The sequence below is a fragment of the Numenius arquata genome, chromosome 6, assembly GCF_964106895.1.
Source record: "Numenius arquata chromosome 6, bNumArq3.hap1.1, whole genome shotgun sequence".
NCBI classification, from domain to species: Eukaryota; Metazoa; Chordata; class Aves; order Charadriiformes; family Scolopacidae; genus Numenius; species Numenius arquata.
The window spans coordinates 10,281,136-10,299,309 of NC_133581.1; positions in this window are offsets into that span (position 1 = coordinate 10,281,136).

Sequence of the window (18,174 nt, forward strand, 5' to 3'; positions counted from 1 at the left end):
TACATATATCATGACAGTACTTGTATGGAAGATTTCCTTGTAAACTTGGGCTACACCAGAAATAACAGATATGCATACTGGAAATCCTAGGTACTTATACAGATGTTCAAGAATGTGATCTGTTCTGAATGTTCTACATGGGAAAGAGCAAAAGATTGTTTGAAAGAAATGGAGCACATTACTACACATGATAGCATTTCATTTGAAGTACCATCATCCCTAATATCAGATTACTGGGATTGTGAAAACATTTTAAGATGCTGATACAGAAAATAAAATGAAAAATTTAATAGATACTCCATTCATTCCTTTAGTGAAAAGCTGATCTTCAGGCTGTCAGTCTGAAAACAGTCTTAATAATAAGACCATGGAGATCTAAAGTGAATACTGCTATCGCATCTAAAAGTTTGGCCAAAAAATATTGTATTTCTTGCATGAAGAGAGAAACCCACACCTTATTCTGCCTCTGATTTTTCTTTTTGAGCCAGAATAATCAGTTCTATTTTAAGCAAAAGGTACAGTTTCAATATACCCATCCTACTTCTTATTAAGAAAAACACAAGATTCTGCCTATAAAGGATCACAGCAGAGACTTTCACGTATTTTGTTTCCCTACACTAAAGGGCTGGATTTTTGTTTAGCCTGTCTGGATGCATTTGCTTTAATACTGCTACAGCTGTATATATTCTTCGAAGTATTAACCAAATCCAAAGTAGCCACAACTTTTCTCAGATGTTCCCTCTAAACTGTCAATTGTTTGACTAGATCTCAGAAAAGCAAGTATTGACCAAACAATCAAAAGCATAGGATGGGTTTCTTATTATCATCCTTCAATGTAAAAGCATTCCTGGAATGTGCTGACTAAAACTTTCAAATATTTTAGATTTTTTAATTGTTTGATTCATCTCCAGAGAAAGGACTTTATATCTTTTCCTTAAAAGTTCTCTAATCTTAAATGAAATGGGCAATCAATCTGTGTGTGAGCTTCAGATACAGACGTTAAGAAGAGAATGCTACTTTTAAATAGTAGTAAATATGCAATATATACTGTGCTGTAGTATATAAGCAGTTACATACTTTCAGTTTAGCAATGGGGATAAGAAGTATGACATTTTGAATATGCTTGACAGGAACGCTTGAAGAGATAGTGACTGAACTACAGTATGAGTTCTTCTAAACCAGTATCTCATAAAATAACCTAGATTAACCTTGAAAGTTTTCAGAAGACTAGTGAATCTCTAGAGTAAATGAAGAATAGCCATTTCACAAATGGCTATTCTTTCAGGAGAGCTACATGTACTCATCAGTTCCAGAAGACACGTAAGTTACATCCTCATTACTAGGAGAATATTAAGGATGTTCCTCAAAAGACTTAAAATAGCACAAAGAACATTTGAATCCTCCTACCTCACCAAAAAAAAAAAAAAAGAAAAAAAAGTTAAATGTTCCAAATCATTTAGCTTTACAATTTCATTCTACAGTAAGAAAACTGAGGCATAGATCATTGAAATATTTGCTTAAGGTCTTCAGGTATTATTAGGGAAGGTGAGAAATGTAGCCCAAACCTTTTAAGCGGGTTCAGTTCTTTCACACAAGGCTGCATAAAATGTGACACAGGAATGCATAAACCTGAGGTTTCCAGTAAAAATACCGAATAAGAGATTACTACATGTCTGCAGGTAGTGAGAGAGTGTGTTATACTTTGGTTAAGCCCATTTCTGCTTTAGCATAGAATTCGGGTGATTCATGGACTAAAGGTCTGCAAGATATCAAAAGGAAACCAAACAAATCCTGAGCTGCATCAAAAGCAGTGTGGCCAGCAGGCCGAGGGAGGTGATTCTGTCCCTCTGCTCCACTCTTCTGAGACCCCACCTGCAGTATTACATCCAGCTCTGCGCACTCCCCCCCCAACGTAAGAATGACATGGATCTCTTGGAGCAGGTCCAGTGGAGGGCCATGAAGGTGATCAGAGGGATGGAGCACCTCTCCTGTGAAGATAGGCTGAGAGAGCTGGGATTGTTCAGCCTGGAGAAGAGAAGGCTCTGGGGAGACCTTATAGCAGCCTTCCAGCACCTGAAGAGGGCCTGCGGGAGAGATGGGGAGGGACTCTTTACCAGGGAGTGGAGCAGGGGTAATGGTTTTAAACTGAAAGAGGGGAAATTTAGATTTGATATTAGGAAAAAATTCATTACTGTGAGAGTGGTGAGGCACTGGAACAGGTTGCCCAGAGAAGCTGTAGATGCCCCATCCGTGGAGGTGTTTAAGGCCAGGTTGGATGAGGCTTTGAGCAACCAAGTCTAGTGGAAGGTGCCCCTGCTCATGGCAGTAGGGGTGGAATTAGATGATCTTTAAGGTCCCTTCCAACTGTAACCTTTCTATGATTCTATGATACTGGAGAGCAAAAGATGCACACATGCTTTTCCATGTGCAGATGCAAGTAAGCAAGCAACAATCTAGAAATGTAAAAGTAATACAACATTTCCTTTAAGTTTTGTTCTTGAAACTTATAGCCATAATATCTCACAAGATTCTTGTTTATTTCTATATAAAAGAATTAAATGACCTTTGGATTTAAGAAGTTTAGATTTAAATGATGCAGTGGTATTTTTACATGATGCTCTTCATATTTCCACTCTTCCAAAAATTGTAGAATTAAATGTCTCAGAACTCCAGCATATATTTCCTTCCTGCAGTCTTTTTTATTTTTCTACTTTGCAAAATGAGATAAGTCCTTATACATTTCACAAACATCTTGCCATACTATACACAATGCTTTAAAAAAAAAAACCTGAAAAAAAAATTTAAAAAATCAATAGACAATTCCAAAATGAAAGGGGAGACTGTGCCACCACAAATGGTTCATAAAAGAGTACATATGCACTGCGCTTGGCTGTCCTAACTGGGGTTTGAGGATCACAGACAGGAGTAGAGATTAGAGATTACTGTTCCTAAAAATCACCATGGTATTTGCTTCAAATTACAGTCCTCTTGAATTGCTAGACCAAAAAAGTTTTGTTAAAAATCTGGTGGTCAGAGGCCATAAACAGTTTGAGAATGAACAGGGGTACGATCACGTTCCAAGAAGCAGTTCTTGACTCAGTAGCCCTGTGCTGCCATCCGCTCACAGTCTACCTGCTGTGGTGTACAAAGAATTACGCTTCCCATATTTCTGTGTTCTCCTGCAGTGTGAGTATACTGCCACTAGGGAAAAAATGTAGTTACTGCAAACTTACTTTCTTTTTTTTCCTCTCATTCACATTTCACACTATTTTCCTCAGCGGAAAGAAGTGTATAATTTAAGTGAAGGCTGTGGGTTTTTTCCTCTAATGTACTTTTATTAAATTTTTAAAAGATAATCACTATTCTCTAAGAATAGCACTATGGTGCTCCAGAGTTGTCTTTGTTCATCCATTAATATACATTCTAAGAGTATTTAAGATGATCTGCCTGGTAACCTCAGAGTTTGTGTGTATTTTAGGATACCAGTACAACACCCTACTGTGTCTGCGTGCTCTTCAAAAGTAGCTAGGAACAATATTGGTTTTGCCACGTGTTTAAGATCTTTTCAGGTGTCTTTATAACAGAAGTAATTTTATAACAAAACTAATTAGCAATAACTAATTTTTGTTCTAATGACTCTTTTTTGTATTTGATTAGATAGGAATTTGAATTTTTGTTTATTAATTCCTTCAGAATGCAGTGAGTAAGAAACCAGAGAGAATCAACTATCATTTTAAATATTCAATCCATTTGATGAGACAGCTTTATTGCTCAGTAAAGTTATTATGCATCTGTCTAGCAGATTACACATGAGATAAGGCTGTCACCTAAGTTCTCCTCACCAAAGGAAGGTGCAATATTGTTTCATAATAGGATCACGTTCTTAAAGAACTTCATAAAAATCACTTCAGCAAATTAATATTTACTCCTTTTTACAAATGAAGAATCAGACACAGAGATGCTGAGTGAAGTTTGTTTGCCTTGATGTGCCAAAGGAAATTTCTAAAAAATGTCAAAGTAAGACCTGAGTTTCTTGACTCCTTTTTCTATATTATAAATTACAAAACCGTTATTAATTGTACTGTTCAAAATGTTAAATTGAAAATTAGGTTGCTGAGGCAGGAAATGTCTTTGTAAATCTTGCAGCACTTTGAAAATATCTTCTGTATTCATTCCCCAAGTTAAGCAGTTAAATAGTTAGATGAAGGAACAGAATATGGGGAAGAAGAGATCCAAACTTTACAGAGCACCCAATAACTTAATGGAAAGGGGATGGAGTATTAGAAGAATTAATGAAAATACTGTGGAAGAAAAGCTAGAGAGAGCTATAGATCCATTGGAAGTTTCACTTTTTCTGGAAGTTTTGTGATGTTAACAGACATGATTTGAAGCTGTTAAAGGGAATCGTTTTAAATAACTTGAAGCTTCTAAGACTAGAGTTTCTTTGAAGTGCATTAAATTAATCCAAATTAAAGGACTTTCATGAGTTTCTAAAGGGTTTGTATGTTTTCTTTGGTCAAGGTCCAAACTCTCATGCATGGGCAGTTTTTTCTACTTAAAAATAAATGACTAGACTGTCTTGAATGTGAAGTGTCTTCACCCATCTTAGTTAGAAGCTATATTTATAGGTATGCATACGTTTTATCTGGGGAGCACTCTATATCCTATGCTGTAGATACATTCACATGCACGCAGACAACAGTACATGGAGTCTAACTATAACGATACAAAGAACTTCTGTTTATCATCAAACATTTCATATATCCCATTACATGTGAAAGAATTATTATCTGTCCTGTTGCAGTGCAATGCTTTTTCCTATAATGGAATTTTACTCTGCAAATTTATTTTGGTATTAAAAGGTTCCACTTTATAATGTCTATGGTTCAATCAGTGATCTAAAAGGCACTTAAATGCTTTGAACAAGATACATAAAACGCTTTTATTGCAAAAGCTTTGCTGTATCTACCAATTTCACCATTGATCTCTTTCCATGTAAGGCAGTTCTGGAAGCTGCCCATGCTGTATAAAATCACATGGTGGCTTTTGATCTCCAGCTGGTGATTAAAGCACATTATGGAGGTTTGAAATTTTCTTGTGGTCATTAGCATACCTCCAAACACTTCTCTGCTAAATAGTAGTGGTGTTCTCACTACATGCTATTCAAATAAGAAACCAGGAATCCATAAACTTATTTACTGTCCTTTGTAGCTCACAGGATACAGATGTCTGAATGAGGTGACCTTACCCTTAGCAGTAGACTTACTGATCAAATAGTGATTTCTTAAGGTGATTAGGCTCTATCGAAATGCAAGGAAGAGTGAGGTTATATCTTTTTAAACCCCCTTTTGATACAAACAGGAAGAGCTCTGTGCTTTGCAAGACCTTGTATAGTTACTCCCTATCTACAATTCCGTATTTGCCACTGTCACCAATGTCACCATCGCTTCCAAGGTCACCAGGCCAGTGTAGGTTTTCCACAGCGGATTTTTAAACAATACAGCATTAACTCTGTTGCTTGTAAATAGCAAAAAAAGGCATCTTTCCTCCCACTTTATGAAACTGTATTTATGTGATGGGAAAAATAAAGAATCACCATGTATTTGCTACTTTCTCTAGCAATCTCTTTGAGGTTTCCTTTCACAGAAAATAAATGAGGATGTCAGCTTTATATATTTATATTTCACTTTACTATATTACATTGCATTTCATTTATGTATTTTTACCATCTATATCATGCTAGCAAGCAAAGTTTACTGATTGTTACCCAGATACAGAGCAAAACATAACATTTGCTGAAAGAGATTACAGTCAGTAAATACCAAATAAATTCCAAAGCTTTCTGTTAATTGTTCTACCCTGTCCCCTCAATCCCAAAAATGGAACGAATGTAGGTAACGTGGTTTCTGACAAGTCAGTGGCTACAGAGTTTTAAAAGGGAATAAAATCTGGGTCAGGGGAAGAGTATTGGCCTGGAATGGATGTTCCAGTTGTAAGGGAGACACTTGAGAGGACAGTAAAACTTGTGGAAGAGATGGGCAGGCAGACTATCAAGGTTAGCAGATATCGGCAGACCAGTGAAGGAGCACAGTTTTGAGTCTTTTGGCAAAGCACCTTGATTTATTTGAATCTAGGAGGTAACAGAATCACAGAATGATATAGAGTTGGAAGGGAGTCCAACCCCTCTGCCAGTGCAGGTTCACCTAGAGCAGGTTGCACAGGAATGTGTCCAGGTGGGTTTTGAATGTCTCCAGAGACGGAGACTCCACCACCTCTCTGGGCAGCCTCTTCCAGTGCTCTGCTACCCTCAAACTAAAGAAGTTCCTCCTCATGTTTAGATGGAACTTTCTACATTCAAGTTTGTGCCCGTTACCTCTTGTCCTGTCACTAGGCACCACTGAAAAAAGACTGGCCCCATCCTCTTGACACCCACTCTAAGTATTTATAGGCATTGATCAGATCCCCCCTCAGCCTTCTCTTCTCCAGACTAAAAAGGCCCAAGTCCCTCAGCCTTTCCTCATAACAGAGATGCTCCAGGCCCCTAATCATCTTTGTCGTCCTTTGCTGTACCCTCTCCAGCAGTTGCCTGTCCTTCTTGAACTGGGGAGCCCAGAACTGGACACAGTACTCCAGATATGGCCTCACAAGGGCAGAGTAGAGGGGGAGGATTACCTCCCTTGACCTGCTGGCCACACTCTTCTTGATGCACCCCAGGATGTCATTGGCCTTCTTGGCCACAAGGGCACATTGCTGGCTCACGGTCATCCTGTTGTCCACCAGTACTCCCAGGTCTTTTTCCACAGAGCTTCTCTCCAGCAGGTCAGCCCCCAACCTGTACTGATGCACCTGGGGTTATTTCTCCCCAGGTGCAGCACCCTACACTTGCCCTTTTTGAACTGCATGAGGTTTCTCTTTGCCCGAGAGATTCCCGTCACTGCTTTTATCCAGCAGTTTGACTAATACTTGGAGGAAGAGCAGAACTACAGAGGGAGAAATCTAAAAATTTATCATGTAGGTAACATTTTTCTTTTATTTCCAAGCAACACCCTAAAATACCTAAGATCTTTTATAAGATTGGACACAGCCATTTCTATCCAAGGAGCTTATTGTTCAGAATAAACCCACAACCTAATGAAAAGCAGCACACATTACATTCTTTTTCATATCAAAGGTTAATCTGTGTTCATATAAATAGGTATTTGGTGGATTAATTGTCTCATACAAACTTTCTTTGAGGAAGTAGAAGGGGCAGAAGTCATTGACTGTTTCCTTGGGAGAAGATATCATACAATAAAAATTAAAAACAAACCATTGAATTTCATTATAATCCACGCTTTTCTGTCTTCTGGCAAGCTTTATCATACAGAACTAGCTGTCTGGAGAAGAAAAAATACTTAGTGCTGCTTTTCTGTACTCAAGCATAGCATGGAATCCTTCCCTTCATGCTGCTGTACCTCTTAGTTTTGTGGTGTTCATGACGATGCTAATCTACATAAAATTTACATGACATGTAACAAATACATGATTTGCATAAGAACTGGTTTTCACCAAGTCCCAAATGGCACTAAGAAACTCTAAAAAAATGCTACCACTAGGTGTCTCATTGGTTTCAATATACTCCAAACTAAGACCAAGAAATGCTCAACAAAATTTAACAAAAATACAGTTAATTACCACTGACATTCCCTCCTTCATTACACCAGCACACCCTGAATTTAATCACATGCATTATTGTAATCAAGCTGTCAATCAGATTTTGAAATATTTCATTTTTTGACATAATTACAGCAGAATCCCTACAGCCCGTCTAGAACATGGATATGGCAAGATTGATATTGTGTTACAAAATGTGATCTGACAAAAAAAAATTTGATGCTTCTCTGCAAAAATTAAAGAAACACTGAACTGCTAATGCATTTACCCTGCAAATATGTTGCATCAGGTAGAATGTCAAGAGTTAATATAACTGTCTGCCCGTTCACTGAATAATATGCTCATTCTTGTCATGCTTTAAATGCTTAAATGTTGTCCGTGTCATTTTTATTTTTGTTTAAAAATCTATAGCTTTAATTTGCTTAATTGGAACTAACTGTATGGAGGACTTTTTTGCTTGTAGGCTTACAGCAAAAGATTTAGAGAAACAATCAGCGGAGAAATGGGATGCCAAGGAGAGAGTTGGGCTTGTGTTGAAATTCCTCTGAGGCAATCCCGTCTTTGGAAAACTATGAAACTAGTGGGCTGTTTGATTAGTGTTTGCAAACAGCTCGTGATGAGACATCCATAGTACACATTGGTATCTTTTAAAAAATTTCATGTCTCTGCTTTTTAGTGTATGATGGGGAGCGTATTTGTTATATTAACACTTCAAAACATTTGAGATGCATGTAGAGGTGGAAGGCTCTTTAGATGGAGACCCAATTATAGGGGTTCCCCCGAACACATGTAATACAAACTTCAGCCTGGCTCAGGTGAGTATTAATCAGATACGAGCTGTCTCAATTTTGGGATTCTAGTTTGTCTTTTAACCAAGAAGGTAATTTTTACCATCTGATGACTGTTTCATGGCCTCTGTGAATGAGTTTGCAGGCCCCAGCCTGATTTTATGTAGACAGATGTCCCCCTTCACAAAAACAACTGTCACAATTGGCAATAGTTGTCACACATGCTGGCAGCAGCACGGGCTCAGGATGAGTGGACAGGAGGCAGGAGAGTGACCTCCTCGCTATGAGGCGGCAAGTGAAGACGGGATGTTTGCACTACCACCGGCAGTGCTGCATTTTCAGTGTGCAATATCGTTAATTCAGGCATCTATTATATGACCAGTGCCCTTTGCTTTACAAGCCACTTGTTTGGATATATCTAGACAGGTATTCCACTGGAATAACTTGATCTAATTGTGCTTGCATAACTTAAGACAATCTCTTGTCCGACAGCAAATTAATAATTAATATCTTCCTTTCCAATGGCGGGTGAGGAAAACTGCAAACACATTTTTCACTGGAGAGATATGCAAGGCTTTTAAGTTACAGAAACACTCATGTAGCTTCACACACAATCCCAGCACTTTTCCACCCTCAACCTGGGGAGACACGCTGTAACTGTGCTCCTTCTCTCCATCTTCATTCTGTCCTCGGGGTCTCATTTGCTTATTTTCCATATCGCTGGTACTGGCCCTGTTATTCAGAGAACTACTGTTTTACTTGAGTATTATCTCAGCTCCTAAGACCTCTGCTTATAAGATCTGTTTTTTCTAGTTTAGTTGCCGTATTTTCATGCAGACATCTGTTGAAAGCATTGAATTAATTAATGTAGTAGTAGCAACTAAGAAAACGTGATTAATCAGCTTTGTCCTCTGCCACAGTGAACTTAGCAGGGCACTGAGAGAAAACTTATAGAATCTGGTGGGTTCTCTGTTTTGTGATTTGTTCTTGGGGAATAGGTTAAACTTCTTCCTTTTCCTTTTATGCCACCACCTCCTACTTTCCCTTCACAGACTTGAACCCAGATCCATACACACATGCAAAAGACGACCTTGCATATCTCGTGGTGGAGGTGATGAGTTCTACATTCCCTGCAGACTGGCTGCTTTTTGACAGGACATGCCAAGCTCTGTCCCTCCCCAGTTGCCTATAGCTCATATTCAATGGAAAAGTGCTAGGAGGAAAGTGTTTACAATCTATTGTTGAAACAGCTAATTTTTTCAGTAAAAATATGGCTTTGAAGATATTTAAATGGTATTAAATATACCTCAATGATATAAATAAAGAAGTGAGTTCAGCAGTTTTTATCACACCATATACTGACAATATTCTAAACTGTCCACTAAACATTTTTCATTCTCCATGGAATATCAAAATACTGACTGCAGTATTTCTACCTGTGTTCTTTTACTTGATAATAATCAAATTGCAGCCATCAACCTTTTCATTTAGAACTACTTGCTCCAAAAAGTAAGCACAGCCATTTGAAACATTTTTGTAGCTATCTCAGATGGAATGTAAGTTTTAAATTGTTGCATTGTAAGACTGCCACCTCGTAAACATATTATAATGTATATTGGTCTATTTTGGTGAACAGCTGAATAATAATGTACTTTAAAAACAGTTTGAAATGCATCTTCTAAGATATAAAGCAGGGAGGATGACTAATATGAGAATATGGCATTTCACAGCAAACCTAATGAAAGCTTGTGAAAACTACAGTATCTCATCACCACACTGGCTGCATTGGCTGCAATACAGTCAATGCTACATTGACTGCTAGAAAGGCTGTAAGTACAAAGCATTCCATCTCTCCTGATGAAAGTAACTGAGCTGGGCCAAAACTGATGGGTAAAAGAGTAAATCTTCCAGTTTCATGAATTTTGTATAACTTATTCTTGAATATTTCTTAGAATTGTGTCCTGTCTCCTTGACCAATGTAAACTTTGCTTTTCCTTCATTTTCAAAGAGTCTTTTGAGAATGATCATTAAAGTAATAGCATATTTTTAATACATAATTTATCTGCAGAGCCCCAAAATAGAGCCTGCTTTGCCTGCGTTTCTAGTTCAGAAAACTCAAGAGGGTACAACAACTTTTAGAAGGATTAGATTGCCTGATCAGGTGTTTTGCACTTTCTATTAAGTAATCTCTTAAAGTAGAAAATGTTTCCTAAGTGTTTGCTGTTTACTTCGATGTACATTGTTTGTGCATGAAGCAGCCTTCTGAGCAGAGGGATGGGTCTGCCTGGCTCAGGCATGAAGTCATCGGTCCTGTTTGCTGGACCCTGCTTGCATAGACAGCTGAACTAGCTCAAAGTGCACACGCCATCTCTCTCTCCTGCTCCTATAGACTGTTATTCAGGCATTCGTTCCGGGCTGAAAAGCTCCTTCACTGTAGTCAGCGATCACTGCGTGCCTATTCAACATAGATGCTACGTTGCCTCTAGTTCTTAATCAAGGCACCACGGCATGGTACTTGGCACAGAGGACCAGCACGCATACTCCAGGCCCCCCATAATCAACACAAAGCAAAAAACCACAACCCAATATCAAAATGTATCCTATATAACCAGCTAAAGATACACTTTCCTCTACTTCAGTACTGATATCTTTGTGCTGCAGTGTGGATTAAGCTCAGGATGCAATTGTTTAAATGCCACTGTACGTGGCATATGAAAGAGGGAAAGGGTACATGTGGGAATGCTCAGAATGAGGTGCAAGAAAATTTTCTCTTATAAAAAGAATCAAAAGAGGAATTCAGATGCATGGAAGTTTGCCATTTCTGTATGCAGTTGGTCAAATAAGATACATAACCCTTTCCTGCAAATGTTGTCACATCTTTAGATTGCCAGAGCTTCTGTTAGAAATCTTAAATCTATTATATCATCCTAGAATGATAAAAGTGCATGAAAAGAAGTATGTACATATAGGTGTGTACCTTCCCAGAGATATCCTGAACAACGTTTGTACCTGATCTTTCAAACAAGCCAGAAATTGTGAACAATTAATTCACCTAACAGGCATGCTATACTTGGGTAGAAATATTTGAATTTTTATTAGTTATCAAGATCCTAATTTATTAGCATCTGAAAATTTTCTTTCAAAACACAATTTTTAGATGAAGTTTTTTTCAAATTAACAACACAGCATAGTAAAAATCTACCTGTCTTCCCTAACATGGTCATTTTTACCAAGGCAATGTGAGCCTGGAGTGAATACGAATCATTAAAGGTGTGATATAATAGTGTTTTATTCAACTTTGATTCATTATGAATTTCTATCTCACATCAATAATAAACTGCAAAAACCTTCACGATACGAATAAACACAACAGAAAATCAAAATAGTCTTTATTGGTACTGTATAGCAACAGAAGAAATAACACCAAAAAAATCAAAACCATCATGAAAGATACACGGACAGAAGCACTCTCAAAACCCATAGAAGACGTTCCAAGAAAGAACCAGAAGGGACATTTGCCTAGGAATAAAGGAAGCCTGGGGATTTAACAGATGAGTGACGGAGACGACAGCAGGTAGGAGTGGGCAGCTGAGGGGTTTGGTCTGGTGGCAGGGAGAAAAGAATTGCACCTGGTGTTTCTGGGCACAAAAGTTGCTGGGAAGCAGGTAAAGCAGACGGAGGGCAGAGTCCAGACAGAATAGGACAAGGAGAACTGAGTTGGAGTTACCAGAAAGAAGATCTGGCCAACTGGAGCTTTTTCAAATCAGCACTGATTAGAAAAGGACAAGCAGGGGAAGGAGGAGGAGGAGGAAAAAGACCCAGAGGTCCTCCACTACTCTAGTAAGTAAGCGTTTTCCAGCTGAGGAAGGAGGGAAACTGACGCAGACAAGGCAGCAGGTAGAAGATACTTGCCAGCTTCAAGTTCCCAGCCAAGTTTGTTCAGCCTGGCCACACAAGCTGCACTTGGCAACTGCCAAGTTGACCATTTGCAATGGTTCAGAATTTTGCTTGTTCCCTTTTCACTGCATGAAATGATCCTAGGATACTTGCACCCAATATGAGGTTTAGAAGGTTATATGATAAAAATGCGTATCTGGAAAAAAAGTGAATTGTACAAGTAAAATAAGGTATGTACTGAAAAGAAGCTTTTTGCCTGCTACCGTGCAGCTCTGTCAATGCACTTCAGGCTTGAAATACCCTGTATAAAATTTCAGTGCCGCCTCTCTTCAGAGCAGTGACTCAGTCATGCTGAACTATGCCACCCCTGTGGCAGAATGCAGTCTATTGTATCTGTTTTATAACCTTTATGACTCAGAATCCAACACAGTAAGCAACACAAAACAGAGCAACTCCAAAAGCGTATTATAATGCAGATGATTTGATATATCACCATTCAATGATCAGGTAGAAATTTCAGGCTGGCACACATAACTACATCTTAAATAAAGAGTCACATTATTAACAGGCTGCATCATGTTTTTCAAGGTCCGTGAGGGAGGACAAGAGAGGGTGAAGCTTGGTTTCTTTTTACTGTTACCTTTCCTATCCAAAACACATTGGACTGGGCACCTCAGGGACCTGAAACATGGGTAGTTTCCCTTTCTAATCCTAGGCTGAATTTGAACTATTGACCTGTATCAAGACTGGTAAGAAACCAGTGGTTGCCAACTTCGGTAAATGACTGCAAATAGTTTTGTTGTCACAATACAGTTCCTACAGGCAAACAGGGTGCAGGCAACAGCCCTACCAGTTTTGGCATCATCATTGCAGACTGAGGAGCAGCAAAGGGTTAGATCTTATCTAAACAGGGAACTATTCTGAAGCATTGACCTACTTTATGGTTTAATTTCATGCAGAGATACATGCTCCAGCATACACCTGCCTTGGTCCTGGTCTGTTTAAGCCAATGCTAAGGAGTAGTCACAACAACATATAACTGTTTCTTAACAAGTCCATGAACAGGCAAATTTTCAGTTGCCAGTGACCGAGTTAAGTGTTTCCCCACTGTTCTTGATTTTGTAGTATTAAGAAGTAAACTTGGCTGCCCAAAGCCATTTCTGCTCTCCACAGAGAAGAATTTATTTCCATCTTTTACAGGAGGCTTTGAAAGCGGTTTTCCAGTATTGTAGCCAGAGAAAACTTCATGGTTCTCAATAACACGACCACCACGGCCGCTCTGATCCTCATACGTACAGCAGAGTATATTCAGATCCTCCTTGAGGAACAGTTTCCTCACAAGCTGAATTTAACTTATACTGCTAACAGAGATTTCTTTTATGACACATTGAGCCATCCAGTGGCACAGGCTGAAACAAACTGCTACATGTTCTTGTTAATACATTTCTCCAGTCACTTTCCGTCTATGAGATATATATTAGTGAAAAAAAGAAAGCAATAAAACATATATTTAGTGATTATTGCAAACAGAACTGAAGGTGAGAAACATTTCTAATCATTTAAGGTGAGATAGAAGCAACCTCTCAACACTGATTTAATAAAGAGGGATAGGGGAAAAAGAAAGAAAACAATGGGAAATTCCAAAAAGTTGAAGTTTCAAATTCAGTGTTTAGGATACGCGTCTGCCCTTAACTCACCCCTTTGCATGTACACGCTTTTGTACATGCAGAGGTTAACATCAGGTCTCAGTCTTTGACCCCCTGCAAATTCTTGTCATAATAGTTTACGTTAATTTATCCCAGATCACCTCACTTCTGTGAACGCTAGAATCTTATGACTGCAAAACAATACTTTAATATTTGCAATAGGAAGAGATAAGAATCTATGCACAGAATAAGTGAGCCAAAATTTAGGTATACTGTGGGTGTTTTTTTTTTTGTTTTAAGAGATTGTGAACAAATTAAATGCTGAATAATGGTACTATAGCAATAGTGGGTACAGCCTGGCTTAGCATGGGCAAAGAAAAAAGATCATTAACAAATAAAATAGGGAGCACCTCAGGGGACACGCCTACAGACAGTCTGTCACCCACTGGTTTTAACATTTCATTTCAAAATTTAATTAGATACCAATTTCTGAATGCCTAAATAAAATCAACCCCTTTGCATAGCATCAACATGCTTCAGCTTTCACTCATAAATTTGAGGCTGTTGCAACATTCCTCTTCCTAAATTTTGAGGGGAAAGAATAACAATGGAAGAATAGCCAGAAATTACAATCCTGGTTCCAGCAACCCAACAAACCATCTAAAAAAAGTAAACAATGTTAATACCAATATTTAACTCATCACTGATGCACTGGAAGCAATAGCAAAGCTTTATAAACTGTAAGTGCGAAGCAACAATATTTTGCACTAACCTAGCAGAGGACAGGGCTGAGAGCCTCTGCTCTCCCTGGTTAATAAGGAAATGCTTCGTTGATCACAAAAGCAATGACAGTCTTCTATCATTCTAGTAAAATTTCTCTAAAAGAAGATAAAGCTGTAGTTACGGAACAGCATGTCCACCCTGAACAACAAGCATTACTTGTCTACCCTTTCGTATAAAGGAGTATCAGAGCACAACTGGCATTACCCAAAACCCACATTGGATTATTTGTTCTGAGGAGACATTATTCAAGTCTTCCCAAGTCATCTTCTTTTTTTTTTTTTTTTTTTTTTTATTTACAAATGGAAGGTAAATTTAATTTTAGAATAAAGAAAAGGAGCCATTCTCTGGTAAAACATAGTGATAAAAAATTTTAGGGAAAACTTTTAACGTAGAAAGCTGATTTTGAGTAACATTAGAGTCTACTTTGACTAGAAATTGTAGGTTATCTACAAATACCAGGAAACCGCTGTAAGCACTACATACAACACTGTAAACCTTGAACTCATAAGTCAATAAGAAACATTGTACACTTCATGGGACTCCCTACGGCTGCAGTATTGTCAGACAGATCATTGCAGAATCCAGGTATAAATAGCTAATTTAGGGTGTGATAAAGAATGAAAAGTGCAAAAGAAAAGCCGATAGTTCTGGTTTGGGGACAAACTAAGCCCTAATCGATGTTTCCCTTTCTAAAGTAACCACAGCAAGTCAATTTAATGTCCAGATGATGGAGCAGGTGTACTCCATGTCACAATATGTAGTCCTGATGTCTATTTTTTCTTACCAAGGCAACCAGGGTTTGGAGGAGACCAGTGGCATAGGGCATGTCAGGGTTTGAAGAGCCATTACAGCTGAGTTTTTATCTACCAAAAAAATAAACATAACTACAGCTTTCTGAAGTAATTGTTAGCTGCTCAGAAATATGAACTGTTGTGCAAATGTGTGAGCTATCTACATTACTGGTATCGGTGCATTTTTCACCATGGGTTTATTGGGCCGGCAGCTTCTATGCTTCGCAAATAATTCAACACAGTTGTAGTGGGCTTAGCTGTGTTCTGCAGGTGGTGGGCAGGATAAGACTGTAAACCATCTGTCCATTCCTCTATCTTAGACACATATCCCCCTATTTCAATTATACTCAGAAATCATATCATTAGACAACTGATAAAATCATCTCTTTTTCTTATAGCTGGGAAATGAAATGAGGTCCAGGCTCCTCCGTCAGGTTGGGGCTGAAGTCTGTAGTGTCTCTTCCTTTTGTGACAGTGCTCCTCTCACTGGACAATTTTTCTTCATCCTCTACAGTGTCTCTCCCTACCCCACCTACCTACCCCTCTGTGTGGGGTGTACGCAGAGTGAGACAGTTTCCAGAGAGAGTGGTGTGGTTTACTCTCTTCATGTTAATTCAGTTTATTTAGGTTATTCAGCATATATGGTATTCAGAAATACCTTAATGTAAATGGATGGATCTGAGTTTCATAGCTGCACTTCACATTTCAGTGTAATCCAACCGTTACCTGCAGCATTGCAGTCAACTACACCGAAACAGCATGCAGTGTGCTGGGGTAATGTTAACTGTGGGCTGTATCAATCTACAGCGAAACATCGGGGAGGTTTCTTGTTCCCTCCAGCATGGGAAAAGACAATTTGCAAAAGTTTATTGAGTATTTGCTCATGTCAAAGAGCAGATACTAGTGCCGGCAGTGGGAGGAGCGGCTGCAGCGAGGAGGTTCAAGGGTTCCCTGGGGCTGCAGACTCTGAGACTGGGGCTGAGGCACCTACCGCAAGGGCTGGTGGAGCGGTGTTGGGGCTGCTGGGACAAACAGCCCAGTGCAGAGGAGTTGGCCTCCTGTGCCTCTGCAGGAGAGGGCTTCTAATGGCTGAGATAAGAATCTTGTGCCTTTTTTTTTTTTTTTTTTTTTAAAAAAAATCCCCAATATTCCCTACCTTCAAAAGAAGTAAGACCTGGGCAAAAGGAGAATCTTTTCACTAATGCTTAATGGCAAGTACACATGCATACAAAGAATTGCAAAATTTGGACATGGAGCTGTACATGTTTGGACAAGGACTCACTGGGAAGGCGTCCGGTCTGCAGGCAGCTGGCTGTGCAGTCAGAACAGTAGCAGTCAACTGAAAAGCTGTATCTCCTCCAATTAGTAATGCCCAATATGATCCTCTTCCCGAGTAGATTGACGGTGCTTGTTGTGTTTCTGTCTTTCCCATAGACACCATCGACTTGTTAAGGCAAGGAATGTGGCCATCTTATTTGCTAGGAACCTTGCAAACAGAGAAACGATTAAACCGTAGAGGATAGGCAATAGGCTCAGACCCACAACTCTGTTAATTACTTAATACGATATCACGTTTGATAGATTATCTCTGTTATGGTAAGAGGCTACCTTTGCTTGGGCACTTAGTCCTGGAGCAAATACAAGCTGGTTCGGCTTCAGAAAGCCCACTGCACAGTGCAGGGGGCATTGAAGCCTCGAGAGAGGTTGTTTCCAAACAAAGTTGCTGGTTGTATTGTGAACCAGAGGAAAGTTTCTAACAAGAATTTCTGGTGGATAGAAGGGGCTGCACATTTCTGAATGGACAGTGGGCAGAGATAGCTCACTTAAGCTCGGTGACAGCAATTGCTGTTGAAGCACTGAACTGATTTCTGAATGGTGAGACACCCCGTGGGTGCAAGGTCTACCACTAGCAGCACCAGGACCTCGTTTAAAGCCTCTATCTTACTTAACCGGTGCACCCTGCTAATGCACAGTAAAACGTGTCTCCTGGCCCCAAACTATTACTGCATTTCCTTAATGTTTTCCTTCATTGTTGCCCAGACCCCTTACTGTATATATGCAGAAGTCAAGGCAAGTTTGCACAGCGCAAAACACCTTTGTTTTGGCTCAAAGCAGCATAAAAGCATGATGTTAGCAGAGATACCAACCAAGTGACTCCTGGGCCGCCGGTGCATCCAGAGCTGCTGGCACCCGTGGGGGGAGAAGGCAGCGTGGTTCACCACGAACCACCTGCATCTGCACACACAACAAAAAATACACATAAAAAGCAGTATGAAGAGGGGTCGTGCCCACCTCAGCTCCGCTGCAGCCTTGCCAAGCTGCTGCCCCCGGTGTGGCAGGGCTGTGGGGACAGCGGGAGAGGCAGCACCCAGCCGGCACACAGCCCCTGCGGGAGCCTGGTGGGCTGGAATCCGCTGCAAACACTTCATCCTCCTGCCGGGAGCCTGCTGCTTCTGCCGTGAGGCTTGGGGCTGAACCGAAATTACGTTAAACTCTCTTCCTAGCGAAGGGGAACGCGAGGCAAACTTTGCGCTGGAAATTGGCTCTCGGGCAAAGCCCCTCGCTTGGGGCTGTTTAACACACAGGCACAGATAGGCAAAGTCACACTCACCTGGG